General features: G+C 41.7%; 1 long non-coding RNA gene across 1 annotated transcript; it reads right to left on the reverse strand.

The window, feature by feature from the left end:
• Nucleotides 1-7,800: 7,800 nt before the first annotated feature.
• Nucleotides 7,801-10,198, reverse strand: LOC125525256. Its single transcript, XR_007291215.1, has 2 exons — nt 8,971-10,198; nt 7,801-8,303 (listed from the first exon to the last, which is right to left on the reverse strand). It is a non-coding gene; the product is annotated as an uncharacterized LOC125525256 (long non-coding RNA).
• Nucleotides 10,199-10,207: the final 9 nt, after the last annotated feature.

A 10,207-nucleotide genomic window follows, 5' to 3' on the forward strand; every position in this document is an offset into this window, starting at 1 on the left:
CAAGGGGTTGACTACGATGAGACCTTCTCACCTATAGTGAAGCTGAAGTCCGTCCGAATCATGTTAGCAATTGCCGCATACTATGATTATGAGATATGGCAAATGGACGTCAAAACGGCATTCCTTAACGGCTTTCTTAAGGAAGAATTGTATATGATGCAGCCGGAAGGTTTTGTCGATCCTAAGAATGCTAACAAGGTATGCAAGCTCCAGCGCTCCATCTATGGGCTGGTGCAAGCATCTCGGAGTTGGAACATTCGCTTTGATGAAATGATCAAAGCGTTTGGGTTTATGCAGACTTATGGAGAAGCCTGCGTTTACAAGAAAGTGAGTGGGAGCTCTGTAGCATTTCTCATATTATATGTGGATGACATACTTTTGATGGGAAATGATATAGAACTTTTGGACAGTATTGAGGCCTACTTGAATAAGTGTTTTTCGATGAAGGACCTTGGAGAAGCTGCTTACATATTAGGCATCAAGATCTATAGAGATAGATCAAGACGCCTCATAGGTCTTTCACAAAGCACATACCTTGATAAGATATTGAAGAAGTTCCATATGGATCAGTCCAAGAAGGGGTTCTTGCCTGTGTTGCAAGGTGTGAAATTGAGCTCAGCTCAATGTCCGACCACGGCAGAAGATAGAGAAAAGATGAGTGTCGTCCCCTATGCCTTAGCCATAGGGTCTATCATGTATGCCATGCTGTGTACCAGACCTGATGTAAACCTTGCCGTGAGTTTGGTAGGTAGGTACCAAAGTAATCCCGGCATGGAACACTGGACAGCGGTCAAGAACATCTTGAAGTACCTGAAAAGGACTAAGGATATGTTTCTCGTATATGGAGGTGACGAGGAGCTCGTCGTAAAGGGTTACATCGACGCTAGCTTCGACACAGATCTGGATGATTGTAAGTCAGAAACCGGATACATGTATATTTTGAATGGTGGGGCAGTTAGCTGGTGCAGTTGCAAGCAAAGCATCGTGGCGGGATCTACATGTGAAGCGGAGTACATGGCAGCCTCGGAGGCAGCGCATGAAGCAATCTGGATGAAGGAGTTCATCACCGACCTAGGAGTCATACCCAATGCATCGGGGCCGATCACTCTCTTCTGTGACAACACTGGAGCTATTACCCTTGCCAAGGAGCCCGGGTTTAAGAAGACCAGGCACATCAAGCGTCGCTTCAACTCCATTCGTGAAAATGTTCAAGATGGAGACATAGATATTTGCAAAGTACATATGGATCTGAATGTCGCAGATCCATTGACTAAACCTCTTCCGCGAGCAAAACATGATCAACACCAGAACTCTATGGGTGTTCGATTCATCACAATGTAACTAGATTATTGACTCTAGTGCAAGTGGGAGACTATTGGAAATATGCCCTAGAGGCAATAATAAAATGGTTATTATTATATTTCCTTGTTCATGGTAATTGTCTATTGTTCATGCTATAATTGTGTTATCCGGAAATCGTAATACATGTGTGAATACATAGACCACAACATGTCCCTAGTGAGCCTCTAGTTAACTAGCTCGTTGATCAATAGATAGTCATGGTTTCCTGACTATGGACATTGGATGTCATTGATAACGGGATCACATCATTAGGAGAATGATGTGATGGACAAGAACCAATCCTAAGCATAGCACAAGATCGTGTAGTTCAGTTGCTAGAGCTTTTCCAATGTCAAGTATCATTTCCTTAGAACATGAGATCGTGTAACTCCCAGATGCCGTAGGAGTGCTTTGGTTGTACCAAACGTCACAACGTAACTGGGTGACTATAAAGGTATACTACAGGTATCCCTGAAAGTATCTGTTGGGTTGACACGGATCGAGACTGGGGTTTGTCACTCCGTATGACGGAGAGGTATCTCTGGGCCCACTCGGTAATGCATCATCATAATGAGCTCAATGTGACCAAGTGTTTGGTCATGGGATCATGCATTACGGTACGAGTAAAGTGGCTTGCCGGTAACGAGATTGAACGAGGTATTGGGATACTGACGATCGAATCTTGGGCAAGTAACGTACCGATTGACAAAGGGAATTGAATACGGGATTGATTGAATCCTCGACATCGTGGTTCATCCGATGATATCATCGTGGAACATGTGGGAGCCAACATGGGTATCCAGATCCCGCTGTTGGTTATTGACCGGAGAGTCGTCTCGGTCATGTCTGCGTGTCTCCCGAACCCGTAGGGTCTACACACTTAAGGTTTGGTGACGTTAGGGTTGTAGAGATATTAGTATGCGGTAACCCGAAAGTTGTTCGGAGTCCCGGATGAGATTCCGGACGTCGCGAGGAGTTCCAGAATGGTCCGGAGGTGAAGATTTTTATATAGGAAGTCTAGTTTCGGCCATCGGGAAAGTTTCGGGGGTAATCGGTATTGTACTGGGACCACCGGAAGGGTCCGGGGGTCCACCGGGTGGGGCCACCTATCCCGGAGGGCCCCATGGGCTGAAGTGGGAGGGTAACCAACCCCTGGTGGGCTGGTGCGCCCCCCATGGGCCTCCCCCTGCGCCTAGGGTTGGAAACCCTAGGGGTGGGGGGCGCCCCACTTGGCTTGGGGGGCAAGTCCCCCTTGGCAGCCGCCCCCCTTGGAGATCCCATCTCCTAGGGCCAGCGCCCCCCTAGGGGCCCTATATATAGTGGGGGCGAGCGAGGGCAGCCGTACCCAAGTCCTTGGCGCCTCCCTCTCCCCTCGTAACACCTCTCTCTCTCTCTCGTTGGAGCTTGGCGAAGCCCTGTCGAGATCACCGCTGCTTCCACCACCACGCCGTCATGCTGCTGGATCTCCATCAACCTCTCCTTCCCCTTGCTGGATCAAGAAGGAGGAGACGTCTTCCCAACCGTACGTGTGTTGAACGCGGAGGTGCCGTCCGTTCGGCACTTGGTCATCGGTGATTTGGCTCACGACGAGTACGACTCCATCAACCACGTTCTCTTGAACGCTTACGCTCGCGATCTACAATGGTATGTAGATGCACTCCCCTTTCCCCCGTTGCTAGATGACTCCATAGATTGATCTTGGTGATGCGTAGAAAATTTTAAAATTCTGCTACGTTCCCCAACACCCGAGTGGCGATGAGGGGCGGGCTCGACGGTGGTCGATCCCTGGCGGCAGCAGTGACGAGGGGCGGCTCTTCTCGTCGGAACCGGGGAGGGGGGTCGATGCAGCGTATCGGCGCGGGAGGGTGGGGGGACGGCCCCGCGGCGTGATTTGGCCCGCATATTTGGTCGGAATCGCCAGCGGCGGACGGGCGGAAGCAAGGGCGGTCTGCGGCGGAACAAGGTGGGGAAAGGCGCGTGAGCTGAAATGTCCTTCCCGCCAACTGCATCTATGTGATGCAGGGCACCATAGCCGCGAGAGGGAAATCCGCGTATTTCCGGGTTGGGGTCGGGATTTTGCTGCGCCCCTCAAATTTTTTTGCGGACCTGAGCAGGATGCGGTGTCTAATCAGGCAAGTTTTTCCTCCCCTACTTGTATTTTAGCGGTTATTTTGCGGGTCGAGCTACCCGCATTTTAGCGGTTATTTTGCGGGTTGGGGGGTGCGGGGTCTGCTAGAATTGCTCTGAGTCCATTGCTTGATGGGTTTTAGGGTCGAAAATGCTACACCTTTTTTGACACTCATCTCATCCTTTATTCATTCATGACGATCGTGGGATCGGTTACAATAAAAGGAATTACCGCCTCAGGTGTGCATTCTGACCAGATGTTCCGAGTAGAAAATCCAAAGTAGTTCATGCGTGACCTTATTTCTCTCTCTGTCACAATGTTGAATAGACCACATGTTTTTTCTTCTTCTTGATTTCGAAAATGCTACAACTAGGTAAACCTACAAACCTCTCCACCCCTTGAATTCAAGTGTGTGGGCCCCCCTCCTCTAATTTCGTCCAACAGAAAAAATGTCACGCAGATCATTACGTCAATCACGTAAAATTGCTTACATAGTTACATAGGTGTAACATCACTGGTTTTAGGGTAAACCTTACTACTTCTAAGACCATGTGACATTAAATCATCTCAACGTTGATTATATGGGTAGTTTTGTCAATTTTTGGTTGGTAATTTATAGAATACTAATAGAGTGCCCGTGCGTTGCCACGGGCTCTTGAAATAGTTTACAAGAATTACATGTTAAATTTCACACGTACAAACAAATATAACCCAAACACAATTATTGAATAATTGAAGTCCATTTTTGCAATATAAATTGATAACAAAAAGAAATATTAATGACATGTCCATGTAACAAACTGAGCGATGTTCGACTATAACATCTATTACAAAATTATCAATATCTAGATGATGTGCTTAAAAAATTCTTTCACAATATCAGAAAAGTTTTCTTTAGCTTCATTCGCACGATGTTTTAGCAAGTATAATAAAAATTGTTTCCTCAACTCATACCCATCCTGCACAAACAATATATGTAGTTAGTATACATTTTTTACGTTGAAGGTCCTAAAACATGTAACGGACAATACTCACCCTGCAAACCGGCTTGACCAATTCTTTACCGTTCCACCGGAGCATAAAATGAAAAACGAAATAGCCAGACACATTCCTGCAATTTTTTAAATTAATAATATAAAGAATATAGTGATAACAAAAATAAATGTTTTTATTATGAATTCGTTACCCGTCTATACTCGTTGAAATACCAAACGAAAATAAAAGTTGTCATTTAGATATATCAGAATTCCAACCAGGCCGCTTTATTTCATGTGCTTCTTTGAAATCCCTTGCAAAACTTCTAAATTTCAGTGCATGACGTAAAATTTTATCCTCTAACGATTGTGATGTTTGAATAGGGTCCATAATATATAGACGACGTGCCTCTTTGTCGATGACGTATAAGATGTATCGGCCGATAAATGCATAGGGAAGATAAATCTACAAGTGGAGCTGTTAGAAACAATAATAAACCATGATCCCCCGCAAAAAAGAACAATAAATCATGATAACAATAGACAAAATACTTTACTTATTATGTTGCACGATGAGATGTCGTTGTCTATCCCAGGCCAGCTATCAAATAATGGTGCCAACGTCTGGATAGTTTCCTTCTCGCAAAACTTCCGACCTCGTGTTGACTCTAGCATCATGGACTAAGTAAAAAAAAGAAATATTCTTTCAACATGTTGATACTAATGCTACATAGAATGAAGAGTTGCATAACTTACACAAAATCTTATATCCATGTAGTGTATAGGAGGGTCTTTGAACAATACTCCCTCGTCACATGCCAGTATACACACGGCGGTGTTGAAGCAATCATTGTCTATAGGCTGCTCCATGTTAAGTATGCACTGAAGTTTCTTAAGACTTAAGCCCATTGGATGGGGTGCCGAGCTCCGGACCCATTACTTCTTAAAAATTGGATGGTAAGAAGAATAATAATGTACATGCGCACATTAAATATTGATACGTGAAACTTACTCCAAACACCCGGCATCATCGATCAACATGATGTAGTTGTAGAGGCCGGCAAGTAATTCACGTTGGTCCGTGAGTATGATAGTGATTGGGGCAAGACGTTTGTCTTTGACTACGTCAGATGGATTCTCGAGGATCTCGAGATCATCATTAGCTAAAGTTTCTTCATCGTCTGGTTGATGGTATATGGGACCTCCTTTTACCTTATTCAGCTAAATGACAACTAATTTTCATCGAAAGTGTTTCATATCTTCCTACAATATATATATATATTGATATAATATTTTGAGATAAAATAATGAGATAATGTATAAAAATGAAATACCTGGATGAAGTGGTTCCAGGTCTGATAGTGCATCTGATGTCCAATATTCCATATAATTTAGCATAAACAGTCCACATGATACGCTATAATATTATAAAATAATGCTTTCGAATATCATCCAGACGAATCAAATAACCAAACCGTTGTAACAAGTGCTTACCCATCAGTTTGTATTGCCTCATAAAACTGCTCTACGACCGTCCATTTTGTAACATTGAGATCGGGCCACTTATGATCTTTGTTAAACTCCGGACTATGCTCTAATAACTATTTTATATATGAGAAATATTAGGGATTAAGGTCAAACAAAACATATGTTAAGATGAGAAAAAACAATAGATGGTTACCGTAGTAGCAAGGTCATTGTGTTTGACCCAAGAACCAAGTGAGTCAAATACTTGAATCTCACGTTTTTCGCATTGGCGACTGCTATTATCCAATGGTAGCCCAGAATGTTAATCGGAAGGAATAACTGTTGTAAATATCATACAAGTCGGAGTCACAATTAGATATAAATATTAATAAATCATTATACAATGAATTAAATAAAAACAATCCATAATTATATGCATGGATAACGAGACAAGACTAACCATAAGTTGTTGTAGATAAGTATTAACATGATGTACGATGTGACGATATTTTGATGGGTCTATGTTTTTTTCGTATTCTTTTATCTGGCCAGATACAAACATGCTAATAATGTGTACCTTTTCACCCGCTACAATGCATATAAATAAATCAAACACAGATATCAAATGGGGCGCCCGACAGGCTTCCTAAAATTCATCCATGTGGATAGTCCGAACTCCCTCGAATAGTGGCAGCGACAATACCATAGAGTAAAGAATCTCATATCTCTCTCACACACTTTTTTTTGTCAAACATCTCTCTCCCATTGGGATCTCTCTCTCACACACACTCCCTTCTCTATGTATCAGTAGCAGCGACATGAACATTAATAGTAGTGTAGCAGCAGCGGCACGAATATCAACAGTAGTGTAGTAGCAGTGCCGCCCCTATGCACGGGCCGTCTCCCTGCCCTTCCCTGCTTGAGCGACGCTATCCCCTACCTTTCCCGCCACATTTGCTTGGCATTGTGCTCCCTCTGCTTTCCCTTCTATCTGGCTCATAAATAATAGCAAAGGATATAGGATTTAGAATGCTTAAGGTCTAAAATACTTTAATCTCTACCAACTGGAGGCACAGATAACTACATTTAAAAGCAAGCACAGATAATTACATTTAAAAGCAGGAACATATGCTATCTTCATCAGTAAGTAAAGAGTAAAAAAGCAGAGGACCAAAACCAAATAACAGGAATGTTATAGGTCATTTAAAGGCACAATGAAAATGTTGCAAACCATTGTACTGCTACCACTTACAAAATTTTAACAACAATTCTCAACTCCGCCAGCATGCAGTACATTTATTACTATAGGAGACTGGATACAAATTTCTTTGTAAAGAGTTTCATACACTCTTGTTAATGTGTAAGTACATCAAACATGTTTGAACAAGCAGGAATGATGAGGTAAAATTAAACCATGGATATCAGACTACCAACTCCCCATTAATAGTAGAGATAATTCTGGTGCACATGAGACGGTGTCATTATTTGTTTACCCGTTAAATCTCTTTTCCTGTTGTTCCTCCTCTATCCACTATCTCCCCCTCTCTTATCCAAACTTATCACCACTATCAATGGTGCAACCAGCTCTGACCACACCGGCAGTATACATTAAATAGATTCACTTAAGCAAACAAACAAATTTGGTTTCTAAATAACACTACTTATTGGGAATGTTTTCCGTATGTTCCATTTTAACCAGGAAGAAGTGATATGTTGTTGTCTTAAATCCACATTACCCTACAAGCACTAACCACATAATTTGTGGGTTCCTTTCCCATAGGATCATTACTTTCTCAGAGGATCATTAGATATATGTAGTATCTTACAACTAAGAATGAAAAAGTTAGGGTAAGGACAACATAACAAGTTGAAACACAGACACATCAAGAGTTTGGTAAAGCAAGACACCATTTTATTTCAGATTGAGCCTCATAATGGAATTTAAAAACTTCCATGAAACTTGAAGCATTGTATGCTCTTGTCCACGAAGAGAGATATAGCCTTATAGCACCAGCATGCCTGTCTATGTTACTCCTCAAGCCAAACTATAAAACTTTTATCTGTCGACAACCTGTCCAAAGACACAGGCTAATTCCCCTCAAACTGTCCATTCCGCCACAAATATGCACAGGCATTCCCCTCAAACTGTCTCACTCGCGTGAACATCGTCGACATTGCCCACCATGCTTGCTCACATCTACTTGCTCCTTGTCAAGTACATCCACGCTTCCAACTCTCACCTCATCACCATGCTTGTTGATGCATATGTCAAGTCCAGCCTCGTCACACATGTGGGTGTACAATTTTCGTCTGACACATGAATGGCCATTGCCACGCCCGCCCTTCTCGTTTGTTACGCCCCTACTAACCTCACCGCCGTGTGCGTCCTTATCCTGAGAAAAATACATTCAGAACATTAAAAAAATCATAATACTTAAACGTTTTTTTGAGTCAATGGAAGATGCGGTTATGCACCTTCACTTCATTATCAGAGGAGTCAAAAGTTAGGATTTAATATAGCTTTCAACAGGAATAATGTGTATTATAATCAAGCATGGGCTAGGTTATCAATGAGAAGCATAATACAGAAGCAAGCTGAAGCTACCCACTCTTAGGTTTATAGTGTATACTACACTACATACTACAGAAGCATAATTTTGAGATTAACGCTACAACTTTGTCATGTATCAGGGTATCTTTGTTTTGAAAAGAACACATCATGTGTGGAATGTGGCTGGTAACATGTGCTCATTGTTCAGGGTGTGTCGAGATCTGCAAGTATTAGCACAAGAAACTCTTCAGTTGTAACACAATCTACCAATGCCTGAAACAAATAGAATTATTGAAATGGCCTACCGTCAAATTATTACCCAGAGTATATAACTTATTTTTCAAGTAAATAAGATCGCGTGTGAAAAGAGATATGTCCAAGCTATGATGAGAAGTTCATACCAATCATGTACATGAAAGCATTTGACTATAGCCACTCCTGAAAAGTAGATTAGAAAAAAATAATGCAGACCAAAAAAACATGGTGAGCGAGTGAAAGACTGAACTTACCTTTACTAAGATTTCCGCATATGCCAAACAAATTCCAGCACTGACTTTTATCCAAGCGCCGCTCTGGCTCTTTTCCTTCATACGTATCACCCTGCAATTAAACATATCACATTAAAAATAATTAGAGGTATCCTGAAAAATAAAATGATAGCAATTAGTATTATTCAGTAAATGAACAATGAGATTTCTGGAAAATACATTGTAGTAACATATTACCATTTTTGTAGTACCATAAGAACATATTAAATTAGGCCAAGCTCTGGAAAACGCCCATTCTTTTCATGTTATTATTCATATAATGGGATTTCAAAAGAAGAGCGAGAGAGAAGGGAGCATGATGGAATTATTAGTATGCCCATGTTACAAGCACATGCTTATAGAAGAACACGTTTCTGCATCTATCATAGATTTATAGTATGTCCTAGCTCTGTCGCCACAAAATGTGGGTGCATTATAGTTAGCATGGAAGAACACCGTCCGGTAACATCACCATGCCAAAATGTGGGATAACTGTCCTCTGTAATCTTTTGGTGATAAGATTCATTGCTCTATCTATTATATCTCGTATTCTTCATGTTCTTTGCGCCATCAGTAGAGAAGGCAAAATAATTTCAATAGTTCCAAACATAAAATCCTGATGTTGCTCTCTTATCAAGTTAATCTGGAATTTCTACCAAAAAAATGTTCCCTGTTCATAGAGATGCTTGACACAAATTGGTTTGATTTAATATAACCATCAGCGAGTGAGTGATGAAACTACATGCTCTCAGATCTTAGGCCCATGTCAGAACTTGCATGTTCCTACACAAAGCTGGGGCAGCAACACCTTCCCAATGAGGAGTCGAGGCAAATCTGTGACTGATTGCGCCTCACAGACTCAAGGTTTCTGTAAACTACTTAAATTATTCAAAGCATGATGACGGGGATGATATCCCATATATCTTTTGCGTACTTGTGTATCATACGGTCACTGCTGAACTTGGGGGAACCAGCTGTATTGAGCATGGACGTTTTTGTCTAAAGCCACAGGTAGAGACGGATATGATGTGATTAGGAGGATCAAACACTCTGAGTGACTATCTACCAGTCTATCTGTCTGTGGAGTTAGTAATGAAATAGCAAACTAAAAATGTTAATCACACATGAAACAGAGTGGAAATATCCACGATAACGGAATAATGTTCAGAAATGAAAATCAGTTTTCTGAAGTTATTTTTGGATTGGAATGCATAGAACG

Source organism: Triticum urartu, chromosome 7 (assembly GCF_003073215.2).
Source record: "Triticum urartu cultivar G1812 chromosome 7, Tu2.1, whole genome shotgun sequence".
NCBI lineage: Eukaryota > Viridiplantae > Streptophyta > Magnoliopsida > Poales > Poaceae > Triticum > Triticum urartu.